This window comes from Sinocyclocheilus grahami, unplaced genomic scaffold, assembly GCF_001515645.1.
Source record: "Sinocyclocheilus grahami isolate Dianchi unplaced genomic scaffold, SAMN03320097.WGS_v1.1 scaffold1729.1, whole genome shotgun sequence".
Classification (NCBI taxonomy): domain Eukaryota; kingdom Metazoa; phylum Chordata; class Actinopteri; order Cypriniformes; family Cyprinidae; genus Sinocyclocheilus; species Sinocyclocheilus grahami.
Genome location: NW_015506908.1, coordinates 23,559 through 32,481, shown reverse-complemented (window position 1 = coordinate 32,481; position 8,923 = coordinate 23,559).

The window sequence follows — 8,923 nt, the reverse complement described above, 5'->3', positions numbered from 1 at the left end:
CCGCAATTATACGAAGCTACGAGAATACTTTTTTGTGCACAAAAAAAAAAAAGACTTTATTTAACAATTCGTCTCCTCCGCATCACCTTGGTGCCATTTTGGAGAGTATCTGCTGGACGTAAATGTTCGTGTGCTGTTCTGTGTCAGCTGCGTCACACCGGATCTGTTTCCTACGTTGTTGTGATTTGATCTGAACGGAAACAGCGTATCCATGTGACGCAGAACAGAACAGCATATGAACGTTTACGTCCAGCGGATATTCTCCAAAATGGCACCAGGGTGATGCGGAGGAGACGAATTGTTGAATAAAGTCTTTTTTATTTTTTACGCTCAAAAAGTATTCTCGTAGCTTCGAATAATTGCATAAGAACCACTGATGTCGCATGGATTATTTTACAGATCTCCTTGCTACGTTTCTGGACTTGGGAACATTTCAGTTGTATTGCTGTCTATGCAGGGTCAGACAGCTTTCAGATTCCATCAAAAATATCTTAATTTGTGTTCCGAAGATGAGCGGAGGTCTTACGGGTTTGAAACAACATGAGGGTAAGTAATTAATGACAGCATTTTTGGGTAAACTAACCCTTTAAGTGAAATCGAGACTGTTTTGTAAATTATTTTGAGACTGACTCATTAAAAGAATCGGTTCATAAGAGTCATTTGTTCGCGAATCTGAAAATACTGTTGCTCGATATCGACGTCGCGTGTGAACGCGCATAATCTGACTGAATTTAAAATTACTGCCTCATATTTTAATTTTATTTCGCATTTCCGGTCATTTTTGTGAGGATATTGAAGATTTGATGTTGAAAAAGTGCTAGATGCAATCTGAAATGGCTCATGGCTGGAACGGGGACAGGCAGGGGTGAGTTAAACAGCACAGCGAATCATGTTGTGCTAACTGTACACTTTACACAATCTCCTATCTGTTCTATAGCATTTTGAAGAAGCTAATTTAAACTCTACATGACCGCAAACACCATTTCTGAGACAACTGTCAACTAAAGCGAGGTAATACATGATTAGGTGCGATTTCGTTTGTCAGGTGAGGCTGTTCCAGGCAGCACTTTTAAAGGGGCCAGTCAGTAAAGAGGTGGGCATGTGGTACACAGGCCTCTTATGCATAATGCATCTATTCGTGTATGTTCGGAAAAGGAAAACTGTCAGGCTCAGTTAGACCCGGCTGGAAGAAGATTGCACCCACGTCCCACTAGGCATATGATTCTGTCCAGCCTGTGCATTAACACTTTGTTTTGATCTTTTGGCCTCATTTGCAGGCGCTAGGAACTTGTCTCACACCTAAAGAACACAGTGCTTAATATTCCAGCGACTTTCATGGCTAAGTCTAGTACTGTGAAATAAAGACTTTTGTTCTTGGGATGTGGAAGTTGAATGTGAGAAAAATATCACATATGTTGAGAAAACTTGCCCTAATAAGTGTTTTTGCATGTGTATACACAATCACAACAGCACAGGCAACTTTAGAGTAAAACCTCATGCATTATTTAAGTGGTTAAAGTGTCCTGTGTTAGAGGCAATAACAGCATGTCTGCTCCATAAGATCTATGCTATTTCAAGGCGGAACTTCCAAGAGATCCTTGTATATGCTTTCAATTACAGAGTTTTGTTGTTATTCCAACAAGCAGAGAACTAAAGTGCACAGCTTGAAAAAAAAAGTTTCTGATGTTTATGTTTCTAATCTTACAAGGTTTCTAGATGGTGGAATTTGAATGTTTGCAAAATCTTGTCACCAAGATGATGATAACTAGTTAGTCAGAATCACTTGTGATTTTGCACAAAATGCCATCAATTTTAACTCAGTTAATTCAAGTTACATTATGATTTTCAGCTTTTGCTCATTTTAATTTTGTACGGTAGAAAACAATTTTGTAAATATTATTTTGTATAGTACTGTGCAAATGTCTTAGGGCATTAGTATTTTCACCAAAAACTTGTTATTTCTATCTTTTGCATTTCCGAACAATCCTTTTGCCATTCATTGTAATAATCCAGTGAGATTTCTGTATGCACAAGGAGTCAGCCAGTGTTCCACACAGAAATCTGATCTCACCATCATCCAGTCTTTCTGGAACTTGAAGATACAATTCCTACAAAGCTACAGTACTGTAAAAAATTTTAGGCACTTGTGTAAACATGCTGTAAAGTGAGGATGCTTTCAAAAATAATGTGATAAATAGATTTAATTTATCAATTAACTTCTATGAACTAAATCAAATCAACACTTGGCATACACACCCTTTTTGTTTAAAACAGCTTTTGTCCTAGGTACACTTGCACATAGTTTTCCAGGTAACTTTGCAGGTAGGTTTCTTCATGTTTTTTGTAGACGTTGCCACAGTTCTTCTGGAGTTAGTCTGTCTCAGTTTTTTTCTGATTCATCATGTAGGCTAATCCTAGACAGACTGGATGATGGTGAGATCAGATCTCTCTGTTGAGGACTGGCTGTTGATAGACTCCTTGTACATGCAAAAACCTCTCTAGATTATTACAAATAATGGCAAAAGGAATGCTTGGAAATTTAAACTGATATTTCCTACTTTCCTATATTATTATTATTATTAATAATATTATTATTATTATATATTTGGAGCTCTGGTTGACCTAAGTTAGAAGAACCATCTTGACCACCATGCTTGACTTCATCAGGGTAGTACAGTTCAGCCCTTTCCTTTTCCTTTGCATCAAAATAAGGGCCCGCACTCAAACTCACAATGCTTTTATGCAGTAGATATTCAATTAGATAAGATGGAGCATGACAATCAGTTTCCTTTTTCCTATTTACGGTTATTTTGAACATCCTTCGATGTGGTGCAAGTTGAAAAAAGGATGAGAAGAATGCATCGCTCTCACCCTGGAATTTGCAAACATTAAAATGACATTCTGTCAGTGTTTGGCATGGGCAGAGATGCCAAGAGAGACAGGCTGAAGACTAGGCTGTCACTGTATGCAGTCAAGCGCTTATTCATGAAATGGAATTACTTTCTGACAATATCCAGGCACACTTCTGAAGCTTCCTGCCATTGCTGGACGTTAAATCTCTTAGTTGGCTTGCAACCCCTTTTTCTCATTGGTCTCGACCATTCCGTCTAGTCACTGGGTGAGTGGATATGATTGCGAAGTGCTTTTCTTCTGTGATCATTTTCAAAAAGAAAAACTCGACAGGAAGTTACATTCCAAGATATGGGCACTGATGTTGCTATGGTTGTAGGTAGCTACTATAATATAAATGTATCATTATTCATGTGCTAAACCATTGTCATTAAACCTTTGAAACATCTGAAATGTTGTTCTAGCAGTCGTTTATATAATTAGCAATAAATATATGTATTTTAGCACTTTATTGCACTGTTTTTTTTATAGTTATTTTCAATTAGAAGTAAAATAGAAACAGCAGGTCAAATGTCCTATATTAGATTTCCTGAACTGCACACACTCACACCCCATTCATACTTATGTAGGTACTTATTAAAAACATACGTTTTTTTTAAATAAACATAACATATACATAAATAAACATGCTTCAATACTGGCGTTTTCAGTATGGTGTGTGTAATTTATGTTTACCAGAGACCTTGTACACTTTACTCATGACCTTACTCATGAATTGAAAAACCCCATTATAAAAACCTATAGGAAAATGTGGCAAATTAGTCTTCTGGGTTTTGACTTCACGGCTGATGCATTTTAGAATTTTGCTGTTTATTAGTTATAAACTGGAACAAAACAAGAGACCGTTATTTTGTTTCCTTTTTCCTTCTGAACAGAGCCGTTTCCAGACTGTCATGGACATAAACTCGAAGAAATAATTTACTCAGAACATTTAAACAATGAAACACATCACTCGCTTCTCAGAGACTGACATTATTATTATATACTGACTTCGGCTGAATCTGAATTTCATTGTGTGGACAAAATTGTTTTTCTCAATATCTTCTTTTATGTTCCACAGCAAAAAGAAAGTGAAAGTCATATAGTTTTGGAACAACATGAGGGTGAGTAAAAGCTTGTGAAATTTGTTCTTTGCTTTTTTCTCTTTTCGTGCTACAGTATCTGAACTGAGTGATGACCTCACATATAGACACTCGCTAGTGGTGTATTCATTAGGGTGCTTAACAAGACAACATGAATAGGGCTCATCTCTGAAAACTGTAAAAGGCAGAGATATAAAGGCTTTTTGCAGTGTGCTGCTTTGAAAAATGATCAAAGAACTAAAGCTGAGCTAGAGGCTGGAAACTGATGTGGAACCAAACATCAATTTGTGTCTGATAATGTCCAATTCTTAAGAGGTCAGAAGTTGGCCCCTTTTAGCTTCAGAGCCAAGACTAATGAAGACAGTGCCAGTATTAGCAAACACTTTCCAGCAGACACGAATTGAGAGTTCAGTTATCATGATCCTTGGCCCTCATTAAGCAATTAAAAGTGTCTTGTGGACAGTGTCCACAAGACACTGTCACAGATACTACTTATTAGAGTCCGTTCACCGTTTATATATGACTTTCTAGTCTCCAATGAGCCTCTGCAAGGCAGGGATGTTCCTTTAGTTTTTTTTTTTTGATAACTAGAAGGGCTGGTTTTTTGATCATCTTCCAACGGTTGTTGTCTCTTCAAATATCCGTCATTCTATTGGATCAGGCTGTGCATGAAAAACCAACTTGATCACATTAGTAATGGTACGTATTTGTACATAAAGGTGATTTTAGCACATATTTGTTTTCATATATTTTGCATAGACACTGAAACGTATATTATTAACATATTGAAAGCAATTTAAAGTTGTTAATTTTACATATGAACAACTTTAGACATTTGAACATTTCTACAAATCCTTTTTGGTCAACACGGGCTCATGGAAAATATGTGCCTGTGTTGACATTTTTGCAAAAATTATATTACGTTGCTTCTTGCACGTTTTGCAACAGTTTTAAAGTGAAATATCCAGTGAGTGGTGCTAAAAAGCGTGTTCAATTTTCTCCAAAAAAATTATGTGTGACTGCTGCTACATTTTATTGCGTTGCTTCATGCACATATCGCAGCAGTTTGGAAATCAAATGTATGATGAGTGTCCCTAAAGATAATGCCTTACCGCTTTTGAAAATAACATCCTACACTGAACCTAAACCTAATTGATAGGAAAATAAAAGGAAAGAAATCTGTATTTGCTGAAGAAACCATGCCATTTTACATGTTTTTTACACAGCTCTGAGCTCTTTTGTCAAACTGTGTTTCACTGGACTCGTACCAAAGGATCCAGTACTGTATGAGGTGAGCTACCTCATACAGCAATCTTACCATGTTGGAAAAGCTATACATACGGAGATCAATATGAGATGCAAACATGAAAATGTAGTTGTTTACATATTATGCACTACAGTATGGTAAGAGTGTTTTGAGGTGATAACGTAAACGTAGTACTGTTCAAGGAACCGGCCGCAAGTGAGTCAATACAATCATATATGTTTCAATGCAAAAGGTAAACTTTACATATAAATACCTGGTAGGATTTCTGAAAACGTGCCACACTCACATAAGGTTGAACTAGAATGACTTTTCAGCATCAGAACTTGCTAGTGCTCTGATAAATGTAAAACAGGTGGATGTGTGCAACATAAAGAGTGATAAATGTTTACAGCCTGGAATGTGTGTGTGCTGTCTATCACTGTTGAACACTACAGCACGGTTTTTGTTGATCAGTGCACTTCACTGCTGTTAGCTGATGGTAGTTCTAACCTGACCACTCAATTATAAGCTCTTTCTCTTGTGGCTCCCACATGCAGTCCTCATCAGAGCAAGCTATTACCTGGCCTAATTACCAGACAGCCAAGCATAAGTCAACAGCCGCTGGGAATAACCAAGCCTGTCCTGCGAGACAGAGTGTCCCTCGCACCCCTGAAAAATATTGCCATCTATTTTAATAGAGCTTTAAATCAATTCAGCCAGCACACGCATGCAGGCTTGCTGAAGACTAATACCATATAAACCATTACCATAACGCACATAATGTGTCTAGAGATAAGATGCAATGATTTCTTTGAATACCCACAACCTCATTGCAGAAATGGTATATACAGGCTTTGCCAATCTGACTGAAATTAGTCAATTAACGGTTCTAGCATTTAACACACACACACACACACACACATATGAAAATAATTGCTTTCTATTTTAATATATTTTAAAATGTAATTTATTCCTGTGGTGGCAAAGCTGAATTTTTAGCATCATTACTCCAGTCTTCAGTGTCACATGATCCTTTGGAAATCATTCAAATATACTAATTTGTTGCTAAAGAAACATTTCTTAATATTATCAGTGTTGAAAACATTTTTTCAGAATTCTTTGATGAACATAAAGTTCAAAGAACAGCATTTATTTGAAATATAATTTTTTGTAAGAATGTAAAAGTCTTTACTGACACTTTTGATGGATTTAATACATGCAGGCTTGCTGAAGACTAATACCATATAAACCATTACCATAACGCACATAATGTGTCTAGAGATAAGATGCAATGATTTCTTTGAATACCCACAACCTCATTGCAGAAATGGTATATACAGGCTTTGCCAATCTGACTGAAATTAGTCAATTAAAGGTTCTAGCATTTAACACACACACACACACACACACACACATATGAAAATAATTGCTTTCTATTTTAATATATTTTAAAATGTAATTTATTCCTGTGGTGGCAAAGCTGAATTTTTAGCATCATTACTCCAGTCTTCAGTGTCACATGATCCTTTGGAAATCATTCAAATATACTAATTTGTTGCTAAAGAAACATTTCTTAATATTATCAGTGTTGAAAACATTTTTTCAGAATTCTTTGATGAACATAAAGTTCAAAGAACAGCATTTATTTGAAATATAATTTTTTGTAAGAATGTAAAAGTCTTTACTGACACTTTTGATGGATTTAATGTGTCCTTGTTGAGTAATAGTATTAAATTTTTTTTCAAAAATCTGAGAAACTCTAACTGTTAAATCCTAAAAATATGTATTTCCTTGTTTGAATAATAAAAAAATCCAGTTATTCAGTGTGGTCTCAGACTTTTGAACCCCGCTATATGTATATTAAATAAATAAAACACTTGACAGCTAATAAAGGTGTGCCATTACAAGCTGACATTACTAACGATAATTGAAATGTTTTGTCACGCACTAAATGCAAAATAAATCAGTTTATCTTTTTATAACACAAGGGAAATTAATTCCCATACACTCAATCTTGACTTAATTAAACAGTGTAATTAATTAATGTAGAGCTTTAAAAGCCGTTGTTTAAAAATGTGTTTTGAAATAATAGCATCAGGCAACTGCGGCATAGAGATACATTTATGTACTCCGTACTTTGTATCCAACATCATCATTTGATTTGTTCTCATGTGTGTATAATGAAAAATAACTATTTCTAACTCAAGTAACTATGTGAAACTAGGACAAAGCAAGAAACAACCTACAGTACAAATATACAGCAGTATTAAAGGGGTCATATGATGCTGCTAAAAAGAACATTATTTTGTGTATTTGGTGTAATGAAATGTGTTTATGCAGTTTAAGGTTCAAAAAAACATTATTTTCCACAAACTGTACATTATTGTTTCTCCTCTATGCCCCGCCTTTCTGAAACGCGTCGATTTTTACAAAGCTCTTCGGTCTAAAAAGCGAGGTGAGCTGTGATTGGCCAGCTATTCAGTGTGTTGATATTGGCTGAATACCTCAAGCGTGTGACGGAAATGTTACGCCCCTTACTATACTGTGATGCCGTGTCCCGGCCAGAGCGACGTGACAAAAACATTAAAACCCATTATAAACAAGGCATTTGTTGCATCCAGTGGGACATAATTACGTAATTATACTGTCTTTTTACCAGGATCAGGAAACAGTCCTCCATAAAATGTGCTGCACACATCTGAATATTTGGGTTGAACTGTTCTGGAACAGTGTTGTAAATACAACTTAACCACTGATTTCTAGTCGTGTCCATTTTTGGAAGGCCAAACAAAGTAGTTTCGCTTTCACAACGAAACACAGCGTCACACATGGCGGCCTAGAGTGAACAGAGGCCGGGGGATAAGGTGAGGAACGGCCAGAGGACTAGAGTGAGCAGAAGTGGCGGATTCGACAAAGGAGCGTCCGGCGGGCTTGCAGCAACCACATGTGACGACCCCGGGCTGGACTCCGCTTCGTCCACGGTGAAAGCCGATCCGGCGATCCACAGCACAAAGTTGTAGTATTTCCTCAGCGACCAGCACGGATCAGCTCCAGGCATGACGAAGCAGATGTCGTCCTCTTTTGGAAGGCCAAACAAAGTAGTTTCGCTTTAACAACGAATCACACAGCGCCTTCATGACATGACAACAACAATACTACAGCGAGAATAAAAGTTACGCCTTCTTTCTTTACATGAACATTTGGGCGGCGTTATGCAAATCTTCCCACACAGTGACATACAGTGGGGCAAAAAAGTATTTAGTCAGCCACCAATTGTGCAAGTTCTCCCACTTAAAAAGATGAGAGAGGCCTGTAATTTTCATCATAGGTATACAGTACCTCAACTATGAGATGATTGAATGAATTTGGATGATCCAGAAGAGGATTGGGAGAATGTCATATGGTCAGATGAAACCAAAATAGAACTTTTTGGTAAAAACTCAACTTGTCGTGTTTGGAGGAGAAAGAATGCTGAGTTGCATCCAAAGAACACCATACCTACTGTGAAGCATGGGGGTGGAAACATCATGCTTTGGGGCTGTTTTTCTGCAAAGGGACCAGGACGACTGATCCGTGTAAACGAAAGAATGAATGGGGCCATATATCATGAGATTTTGAGTGAAAACCTCCTTCCATCAGCAAGGGCATAGAAGATGAAACGTGGCTGGGTCTTTCAGCATGAAAA